This window comes from Elephantulus edwardii, unplaced genomic scaffold (genome assembly GCF_000299155.1).
Source record: "Elephantulus edwardii isolate Elephantulus edwardi_28Jun2011 unplaced genomic scaffold, EleEdw1.0 scaffold00573, whole genome shotgun sequence".
NCBI classification, from domain to species: domain Eukaryota; kingdom Metazoa; phylum Chordata; class Mammalia; order Macroscelidea; family Macroscelididae; genus Elephantulus; species Elephantulus edwardii.
The window spans coordinates 147,534-158,730 of NW_006400323.1; the positions used below are offsets into that span (position 1 = coordinate 147,534).

General features: G+C 40.5%; 1 pseudogene; it reads right to left on the reverse strand.

Annotated features, from left to right (window-relative positions):
- LOC102843137 overlaps nt 1-4,405 on the reverse strand; it is a 25,807-nt pseudogene extending 21,402 nt beyond the window's left edge.
- Between the last annotated feature and the right edge of the window lie 6,792 nt (nt 4,406-11,197).

Below are 11,197 nucleotides of genomic sequence, written 5' to 3' on the forward strand. Positions count from 1 at the left end.
CATTCCTTACATTCAAAAGGTCTCTCTCCTGTGTGAATTCTAACATGTTCCGTGAGGGAAGTGGATCGTGAAAAGGTTTTCCCACATTCCTTACATTCATGAGGTCTCTTTCCTGTGTGAATTTTTTTATGTTGACTGAGGGATGTTGAACTGTGAAACGTTCTTCCACATTCTGTACATTCATAAGGTCTCTCTCCTGTATGAATTCTAAGATGTTGAGTGAGAGATGCTGAAAGTTTCCCCACATTCCTTACATTTAGAAGGTTGCTCTCCTGTATGAATTCTTTTATGGAAAGTGAGATGACTTAATCGCAAAAATGTTTTCCCACATTCCTTACATTTATAAGGTCTCTCTCCTGTATGAATTCTCAGATGTGGAGTGAGGTCACTTGATCAGGCAAAAGTTTTGCCACATTCCTTACATTTATAAGGTTTCCCCCTGTATGAATTATTTTATGGGAAGTGAGATGACTTAACCGAGAAAATGTTTTCCCACATTCCTTACATTCATGAGGTCTCTCTCCTCTGTGAATTCTAGGATCTGGAGATCGGGCAAAAGTCTTCCCACATTTCTTACACACGTACGTTCTCTTTCCTCTGTGAATTTTTATATGAAAAGTCAGGTGACTTGATTTGGAATATGTCTTTTCACATTCCTTACACTGACTAGGTTTCTCTCTTGTGTAAGTTTTCTTATGTTCAGAGAGGTCATGTGATCGAGGGAAGATTTCCCCACACTTGTTATGTTCAAAATGTATCTCTCCCGTGTGATTTCTTCCCTGTGCCGTGATCTGACGTGATTGTAAAAATGCTTTCACACACTCTTTACTTTCATTGGGTTTCTCAGTGATACATGTGGTTGGATGTCTCCTTAGATGTAAAAAAAGAAAAAATAGATTTACCACATTTGTGACATTGATAAAGCCTATCTACACTCTGATTTTTTTCCATCTGCTCTGATCTCTCAATGTCGTAGCACAGGTGGAAAGAAGTACTAAGTTTTCCATTTTCCATACATTTATAAAGCTGATATAAAATTATATTTGTTGAAAAACTAAAGGAAATGGATTTACATAAGTTTCTCATCTTTCTGTACATTCCCAATAGTCTACTATCTGCATCCATAATGATAAGAAGGCACAGAAATCTTTGTTACGTTTGTCGCATACCATGCGTGGTCTCAGCAAGGTAAGTCCGCAACAGGTTTATATCTAGATAATTCTGTTCCAAATAGGGAAGATTGTAAATTCTGATGCAGCTTTCATGGGTGATTCTGCACAACCCCTTCATATACGTGCTGTACTTTGATGTCTGGTAAAAAACACACAGCACTAAGCTGTAAATAAAATGAAGGCATATGGGTTTTCCCTTAGGACACTCAAAAGTAAAAAATCTACCAAAACTACTGCTCCTATATTTACTTTTACAAATCTTAAAACGTTTTGATGGCTGTCTCTAAAGTCACTGTTTCCTACAAGGTGTTGGAAGATTTCTGTTGTTGTTGTTCTTTCATTTAGTTGAAACTCACCTAAAGTGATTGTCTTGATTTTGTTCTAAAGCTTCTTTGCCACGCAATGTTGACATCTGTTGTAACATGGCAGGCCAAAGTGGGCTAGTCCTTAAGAATTTCATCTGTGTATATTCACGGAATAAAGCCTCTCTATCACTAAAGTTTTGAATACCTGCCAAAATCCAAGGATGACAATATAAAACCCATAACAAACAAGTCATAGAGGACAGACTTCTGTGAACAAACAGTAATGAAAATCTATTTTGCAGATTCAGTACATTAACAATGGATAAAAAAAACCTATTCACTAGAAGCAGTTAATAGAAAAATGAAGAAATAATGATATAATTTGCTTTCCTCGAGGTCGGTAAATAAAAAAATGACTCAAACAGTATACATATAACATCATAGAGTACACACACACATCACCCAGTACACAGAAAGCACAGAGAACACACACAACATCACAGAGCAGAACACACAACATCACAGAGTACTCACACAACATCACAGAGCAGACACACAATATCTCAGAGTACTCGCACAATGTCCCAGAGTACTCACCTATCACACAAAACACACACAATAGGACAGAGTACACAACAGTACACACACATCACACAATACTCACAAGAAGAGAAAGTACCCACAAAACATCACATAGTACTGTGGGAAGCCAGAGATCAATCAAAGCTAGGTTTGACAAGGACTGTGGTGATATATCAAAAGAAACTGACCCTTAAGGAATGCAATGCAAGCTATATGACCATAAAAACAGACTCAAGGAATACCCAGCAGGAATTCTTCTGACCACACAGAGAATTTTGGAAGTATGTTGTGAACTTATTTTGCTTAATTGGTTGTATTTATTGGATTGTACATAAAGGATGAAGAGAACAGAAAACAAGCAAGAATGCATCTTAAAGAAATCATGCTTGTCTTGATGACCACAAAATTATGATTTATACAAAAAAGGGGAACTGTGGGGAGCCGATTATCAACTTTAATAGTAATAATAAACCAGATGTTATGGCTAGATAAGAGGGAGTTTAACACAAGCTGGAATTCACGCTGTAGCAGTAAGACAATCATTAAATGTTTACAAAGGGAGGCATTCAGGCAATTCTTAAGAGTCTACAGAGTTCTTAGTTTGTATTTACTGAATCTCTCCCTCCTGAGTTAAGCATAAGGCAAATAGAGAAGAATTCTACCTCAATTGTGATATATTTCTCTTTGTGATATATTTCCCGATGATGCTTCCTTACTGTTTACTTCCTGTTGATTCTTTATAAAACCACAGAGAGGTGTAGCAGAAGGGCTGCCAATTCTCCCAGCTAACAGCTCCTTGTCTTCAGGCTTTCTAAAGCCTTACTCATCATTCCTGTGTCCCACCGTTTCGGTCTTTTCCTTTGGCCGACAACCCAGTACGCTCCCACAAATCACACAGAATACACAGATATCACAAAATACAGACTCATCACCCAGGAGAAAGACAACATGACACAGTACACACACCGCATCACACTGCCTCAATGACAGGACTGTGGACACAGAAAAAACCCTGCACGGGACAGCTGTCTCTTCAAACAAACAAACAAACAAGCCTTTTTCTACTTCTTCACGGGAATGCAAGCAATGAGAAAGATCTTAAGCAAATGAACAGTTAACCAATGAATTGGCCAGATCTGAATGTCAATCCCACTACCCAAAGACTTTTCCCCCGTCAACTTCTGACTTAAGAAGGTGAGGTATACACTTACAAGAGTTACAGAAAAGAATCCATTTAATGTCACAAAAACAAAAGTAGAATCATGAGATGTTGCATAAATAAGAAACAATGCATATGTAATTGCTAAAAGACAAGTGCCCATGCATGTGCTATTGAACAGAGAATTTCAATTTTTTGGTGCAAATTAAAAAGGACTGCTTAAATACTAGGAAAACTTTATGTGTGTTAAGAGGACTATAAAATGTATAAAATGATACTTTTACCTATGAAGTTCAGACTTTTCAGTGTTTCCATCATCACATCCATGTAGAGATTCTTCTGAGCAACACTGAGCAAATCCCACTCTTCCTGGCTGAAGAGGATGGCCACGTCCTCAGAAAACCATGTTTACGAACTTGGTAAGTAAATTGATATACAATTTTTAAAAAGTGCATTAATAAAAAAATCTACATTTAGAAGCAATAAAGCGCAGATATGCACATTAATCAATTATAAACTGCAAGATGTGAGAGTGGGATCCGCATGAACACAGACACACAGGCAAGGGATGATTCGTTGATTAAAACACATGCATGCCCATCTGTCTGTCTCAGCACTAAGTCCAGCTGGCTCCCTCCCCGTGGTCTTTGCGAGGATGACCATGAATGCTGCCCGCGGACGGCCACAAATCCCCGCCGAGCAGACACTGGCGGTGCAGGGAGGGGGATGAGCTGGCACTTTGTCCTTTTGTCAAAGCAGAAAAGGATCCAGAGCTGGAAACTGACTGCAGACGGACAGAAGGACAGACAGAGCGAGAGGGGAGCAGATCTTGAAACTCAGGGGCGGGGGACACACTGACCTGCGAGCCGCACATTTGCTCCGAGAAGACGCGGCCTCTTCCCTGAGAACGCACCCAGACACGCGCAGGTCCGCGGCTGCAGCTCCTCGGGGAAGGAGATGTGTGAGCGCCACCGGAAGTCCGAGTGTCCGAGAGACACGGGGAGCGAACAGACAAGGAGAAGCGGCGTCTCGTGACTCGGGAAAGGAGGTGTGATCGCCTCCGAGATGGTCACGCCAAATGGAAGTGAGAAAGGAGAATTCTTCCTCCTCTACTCAGATCCACGTGGTGATGTAAGCCTACTTCCGGTTTTTCGGTCCTTCACAAGAAAGTGTCCGTAGGGAAACATTACCTGCAAAAGCGATTGCCCGGACTTTTGGTTCCTGCACTCAACCCTTAAATTTTGAATATTGTATGGTTTATTTACCCTCAAGATTTCTCCCCTTGCCGGTGAACTAAGCCATAAATGACCCTCCAGTAGGGTGGGGGGTTTTTTTTGTCCCGTTTTCTTTTTTCTTTTTGGGATGGCCATTTACTAATACTTTATATATAACATCTTAAATGTATTTCATGTTTTTACTATACTAGTCTAATTACAAAATTCAAATATATGGTTTTTCACAAGTTGTTTCCCATTTCAATTAACCCCCCACCCAAGGTACATCCTCACCCCTCTACTTCCATCCTCCCGCCTTCGGATCCTCAAGCTCATTCTATAGGAACAGTTTTATACAGTATTTTCCTTTTTTCGTGGACTGAGTTCATGCACCATAATACTCTCTAATCCCTACCAAATTAGATAATAAATTACAAAACTAAACCTTCTGCGTACTGCATAGTATTGCATTGTGTGAATTGAACATCATTTCTCAACCCATTCGAATGCATTTGGTCATCTGGCCTTTTTTCCATCTTCTTGCAATAGTGAATAAGGCTGCTATGAACATTGGGATACAAAGTCTCCACTTGACCTTCAGTTCTTTTTTTTTCTTTTAGGAAATTATTTAATAGCTTTATGATGTGAGGCGTATACAACTACACCAGTTGGGAAAAACCACATTCAAGACTTTGACTCAAGGTCTTCTGATTCAGCCAAAGGTTTCCTGTCACTTTTGCTCTATAAAATACTACACATTATAATTTTAATACTTCAGCCATGCTCAGATTGCTGCAGTAAAAGTATTGCCTGACTCCACTCATGTCAATTTAGGGTTGCAGAAAGAGAACCGATAAGCTCTGATGTTGAAAAGCCCTGAGCCTTGTGGAGAGTGATTCAGTTCCCATTTTCTTGGGATATATTCCAAACAATGGGATAGGTGGTTCATATGGAATTTCTACGTTAAGGTTTTGAGGAAATGGCAACTGCCTTTAAGACTGTGTGGTTGCACCATTGTACTATTCTACAAACTATGTACAAAATTATATGAAATGATACACAATTAATTTACTTGGTTCCACAGTCAACACTCTTGGTAACAGTAGCTAGGAAATCAAGAGAAAAATTGCATTGGAAAAGTCGGCTATGAGGGACCTCTCAAGAGTACTGAAGAGCAACGATGTCAGACTGGAGACTAAGGTGCACCTGATCCACGCTATAGTCTTTGCAATTACGTGCTATGCATCAGAGAGTTGGACAGTGGCTAGGATTGATAGAAAGAAAACAGATGCCTTTGAGATGTGGTGTTGGAGAAGAGTGTTGAATATACCATGGACTGCTAGGAGAACAAACAGCTTCATCCTGGAGAGGGGGAAGCCAGGATGTTCCCTGTAGTCAAGGATTCTGAAGCTTCGTCTGACATATTTTGGGCATGTTGCAAGGAGGGATTGGTCCTTAGAGAGGGGCATCATGTTTGGCAGAGTGGAGGGGTGGCGAAGTAGAGGAAGACCTTTGATGAGATGGATCGATTCTGTGACTAGAGAGGTGGGAATAAGTGCATTTGAGATGGCTAGGTTGGCACAGGATAGAAGAGTGTATCGAGCTCTTGTACATAGGGTCACTATGAGTCATGAGAGACGTGATGGCACATAGTAACAACACCACCACAATTTTGCATCTTATTCTTGTAGAGTGATATGACAGAGACTATAAGGTGTAGAAAAATATGTATGTAAGATTCTGTGTGTACTAGTACTGTTTGATTTTGTAACAGCAAATGGATTCTGTTCAGTTACTTTTGTAAGTGTATTCATCAGCTTCTGAGGTCATAAACTAGGGAAATGTCTGTGGGGCCCTGGGATTTACACTCATGTAGGTCCACTTTGTTGAGAAATCATTAATTTTCTGATGATGTATTCCATATTAAGATACTTGCATTTACACGCACAAAGTAGGAAAAGGGGTTTTTTTTCCCTTAAGAAGACAACCAATCAGGTCAGGTTGTTTCAGGGTCAGCAGTCCTGTCATGGAGGTTGAGTGATGTTATATGTGTTGTTATGGTATGTGTGTCTTGTGTGATGTTGTGTGTGTCCTGTGTAATGGTATACGTGAACTGTGTGACATAGTCTGTGTGCTCTGATGTTGTATGTGTCCTGTGTGATGCTGTGTGTGTACTGTGTGATAGTCTGTGTGTACTTTGCTTTGTAATATGCATTCTGTGTGCTAAACTTTCTATTCCCCCACCCTCGAGGAATCCAAATTATGTCCTGATTCCGCTCTTTTGTTCCTGAATGGTTTGCTAGTGAATAGTTGATTATCAATTGTTAATGTACTGAATCTGGAAATTGGGCCAACATCAGTGTTTGTTCACAGAAGAAGCCTTGATTACGCAGCAAGTCTGATGCTTTTACTACAAGGAGGTAGTCAATCTATGCAAAAGTACCTGATAAACACAACAGTGAAAAAAATTTTTTCCCCACTTAATTTTGTTACATTTTTTGAAACACCTTACTCTTTTTTTTGAATGTCCAAAATGTTCATCTTAGTTGTTTTTTTAAAAAATTTAGGTTGTTTATTTTTCATTTCAATGAACATCTACAGAGATTTTGGGATTCCATTCATTCATTGTTGCACCCTTCTCCCCGCACAAACCCCTCCCCCCTCCCCCCCATTTGCTCCTCTCCTTGAAAAGCAAAACATTTTCATTTTTATTTCATCATTGTCTATTTTCTTCTCTTCCACTATTCACCAGCCATCCCAACAATGCATGCACTGTACAGATAGTTTTCATATATACACAGAAATTATTTTCATTGAGTGCCCATGAGTTGAGTGGATAATTGGCACTAAGTAAAAAAAAAGGGGGGGGGTTATTTCTAAATCTTAAGCCTAAGCTTAAGCGTAAACCTAAGCTGAAGCCTAAGCCTAAACCTAGGGTTACTCCCAGACCTAAGCCTATATCTAGGGTTAAGCCTAAACCTAAGCCAAACTAAGTCTAAACCTAAGCCTAGGGTTAAGCCAAAGACTAAACGTAAAAGTAACCACAAGACTAAGCCTGGGATTAAGCTTAAACCTAACCTAGAGTTATGCATAAGCCTAAAACTATGCCTAAGCCTAAGCCTAGCATGAAGCCTAAGCCGACATCTAAGTCTAAACCTAAGGTTAAGGCCAAGCCAAAACCTAAGCCCAAGTGTAAAGTACACCCTAGGCCAAAGCCTAAGATTAAGCCTAGGCTTGAGCTGAAACCCTATGCCTAAGCTTAAACCTAAACCCTAGCCTATACCTAGGGTTAAGCCTAGACGTACGCATACGGTTAAGCCTGAACCCAAGCCTAAACCAAAGTGTAGGTCTCAGCCAAAGCCTAGGGCTAAGCCTAAGCCTAACCCTAAATCTAGGATTAAGCCTAAACCTATAGTTAAAGCCTAAGCCTAAGTCTAAGACTAGAGTTCAGCCTAAGCCAAAGTTAAGCAAAGAGTTAAGCCTAAGGCTATACCTAGGGTTGGACCTAAACCCAAGCCTATGGTTAATTTTAAACCCAAGCCTAAGCCAAACCTACCTAAGCCTAAGCCTAGATTTAACCTTAAGCCTACGGCTAAAGCCTAAGTCTAAGACTAGAGTTAAGTCAAAGTCTCAGCCTAGGATTGTCAGGTGCCTGGCTAACTTGCAAGGCAAGATCAATGCTACATTGTAAAACCAGAAGAACTGGTTTCACCTTGGCTAAAGAATCTGTTTGGCAGTAAAAAACTCTAGGAAGCACAATGCTAATGAATTTGGAGTGACCATAGCAGGAATGTGATGCTCTTTATCCTCAGAGACTTTTTGTTCCTCAAAGCACACAATCAGGCATTCCAAAGAGATCTTTGTATTGTGTTTAGGTCTGTGAGTGTTAATGTGAAACTTGATACTTAACAACTCGGGCAGATAAGAGATAATGTGATTACCCCTGCAAGCATGTTTCTAAGACCTATATAAACCTTTTCCAAAATATTAAAGTTTGCTATTCATCACCAGCGTTTAGCCTCTCTGCATCTTCATTTAATCCTAGTTCCTTCACTCAGCGGAACTGTTTTGATATATCAGGGCTGGACCCCGATATAGGATTAAGCCTAAACCTAAGTCTAAGCCTAAGCCTAAATCTAAGACTAGGGTTAAGCCTAAGTCTAAGCCTATACTTAGGGTTAAGCCTATATGTAAGAACGTGCAAGCTGAGTGGCATGAATGTAGGAAAATTGGGTACTGGTAAGAACAAAATGGAAAGCAAAAATCTACACAGTAAGTATCAACAAAATGAGATGGCTTGGCAAGGGACATTGTGAATCAGATGATCATATAACCTACTATGCCAGAGACGAAAAGGTGAGGGGAAATGAGGTTGCTTATATAATTAAAAAAAATCATTGCTAGATTCATCTTGAAATACAGTGGGATAAGTCACAGGATAATATCCATACACATACAAGGAAATGCAGTGAAAACCACTATCATTCAAATATGCACCATGAAGAGGAGTCATAGAGGAAGAAATAGGAGATTTCTACCAACTTTGCAGTCAGAAATGGATCAAACATGTGGAATAATTCTTCTTTGTAAGAGTACAAGGAATTTTTCCTCATTCCTGTATCTGAAGTAAGATTCAAATAGGTCTCCAAACTGTTTCCCTGACCTATGGCTAGCCAATTGAAGGTGGACAAATACCCAAACTACTGTGGATGGCCAATCATGGCGTGTATGTTTAGGGAGGGGAGTAGCAGAGGTATAAAAGGAGGGGCAGTCATCAATTCGGTGCTCTCAGCTGGATGCTGCTGTGTCAGCACGCAGGAGCCCGGGTTCGAACTCAACATAAACTTTGTTAATTCGGCTTCTTGGCTCGGTGATCTTCTTCAGGGACTCGCTCCGTTACAGAACCAAGATTGTTGATTGTGGAGCCAAGCAAACCAAAGCTGTTAACAATCTCTTCACCATCTATCTTAACGCTGCCAGCTGACCCAGTGGTGAGAATATTTGTTTTCTTGATGTTGAGCATCAATCCATATTGAAGGCTGCAGTCCCAGACCTTCTGTAGCAACTGCTTCAGGTCCGCCTCAATTTTAGCAAGCAGGTGTGTGTCATCTGTATAATATAAGCTTTTGATGACTCTTTCTCCAATTCTGATGCCACATTCCACCTCACTAAGCCCAGCCTCCCGGATGACCTGTTCTGCATATAGATTGAAAGGTATGGAGACAGAATACATTGCTGGTATACCCTCTCTTCCCAGTTTTGAACCATGCACTCCCTCCTGGTCCCAGTACAGGTTTTACACAAGCACAATCAAATACTCTGGGATTCCCATTCTTCTCAGAGTGAGTCACAGTGTATTGGAACCCACACAGTCAAACACCTTTGCATAGTCAATACAACACAGGTAAACATTCCCCTGGTACTCTCTGTTCTCAGCCAAGAGCCATCTAACATTAGCTGTAATATCTCTAGTATCACACCCTTTTTGCAACTCAGCCTGCACATCTGGCAGTTCTCTGGAAAGGTACCGTTCCAGTCATTTAGGGACCACTTTCAGCAGAATCTTGCTTACATGTGATATTACTGATATTGTGCAATAATTTCCAAACTCTGTTGGGTTACCTTTCTTTGGAATGGGAAGAAATACATATCTCTTCCAGTCAGTTGGCCAGGTGGGTGACCTCCAGGTTTCTTGGCACAACTTGGTGTGCACATCCAGTGTACGGTCTGTTTGTAGATATATGTTGTATGCCATTAGTGGCAGAGGTCTTGGTTTTTTTCCAATTCTTTCAGAGCATCTTGAAACTCTTCCTTCATCACCACACGTTCTTACACATAACTTGTTTCATAAAATTCTTCCATGTCAGCCAAATCCTTTTGGTAGAGTAATCTTCTTAATGTCCCAAAAGTTCCTTTTAGTTTTTATTTCATTGTGGTCTGTTTTCTTCCCTTCCCCTCTTCACAAGCCATCCCAGTAATGGACACATTTTAGAAATATTTGTCGTAGACATGAATTATTTTCATTGAGTGCCCATGGGTTGAGTTGAAAATTGGCACTAACTAAAAAAACATAATGGAAATGTGGTGCTTACTTCAGCAGCATATACACTAAAATTGGAAGGATTATGTACCTCTCCCAGGAGTGGTTCGTACTTGCTACATGGTCAAAATAGGGAAGATGAGACCTCAGAAAGTGTGTGTCCAAAGATCAATCTGGTTTCACCCTCACCATGAAAATCATGTTTGTTCTCCTGGCAGTCCAGGGTATAGAGATCTCTTCCAGTCAGTGGGCTAGGGGGTTGACCTCCAGGTTTCTTGGCACAACCTGGTGAGCACATCCAGGGTAGGGTCTCTAAGTAGAAATATGTCATTGGGTATGCCGACAGTTGCTGGGGTCTTCGGTTTTCTTTTGCCAATTCTTTCAGAGCACCTTGAACTTCTTCCTTCATCACCACAGGCTCTTGGACATACCTTGTTTCAGGAAATTCTTCCACGACAGCCAAATCCTTTTGTATACTTCTTCCTTTTACTGCTTCCTGAACATTTAATTCTCTGCTGAAGGCATCCGTGAGTATTGCAACTCGAGGCTTGAATGTCTTCTTCAATTCCTTCAGCTTAACCAATGCTGAGCAAGTTCAGCCCCTTTAATTTTCTGACTCCAACTCTTTGCACATTCCATGATACTTTGTCTTCCTGTGCTGCCCTTTGAAATCTTCTGTTCAGCTCCTCAAATTCTTGATTTCTTCTCTTTGTTTGGCTTCTCCG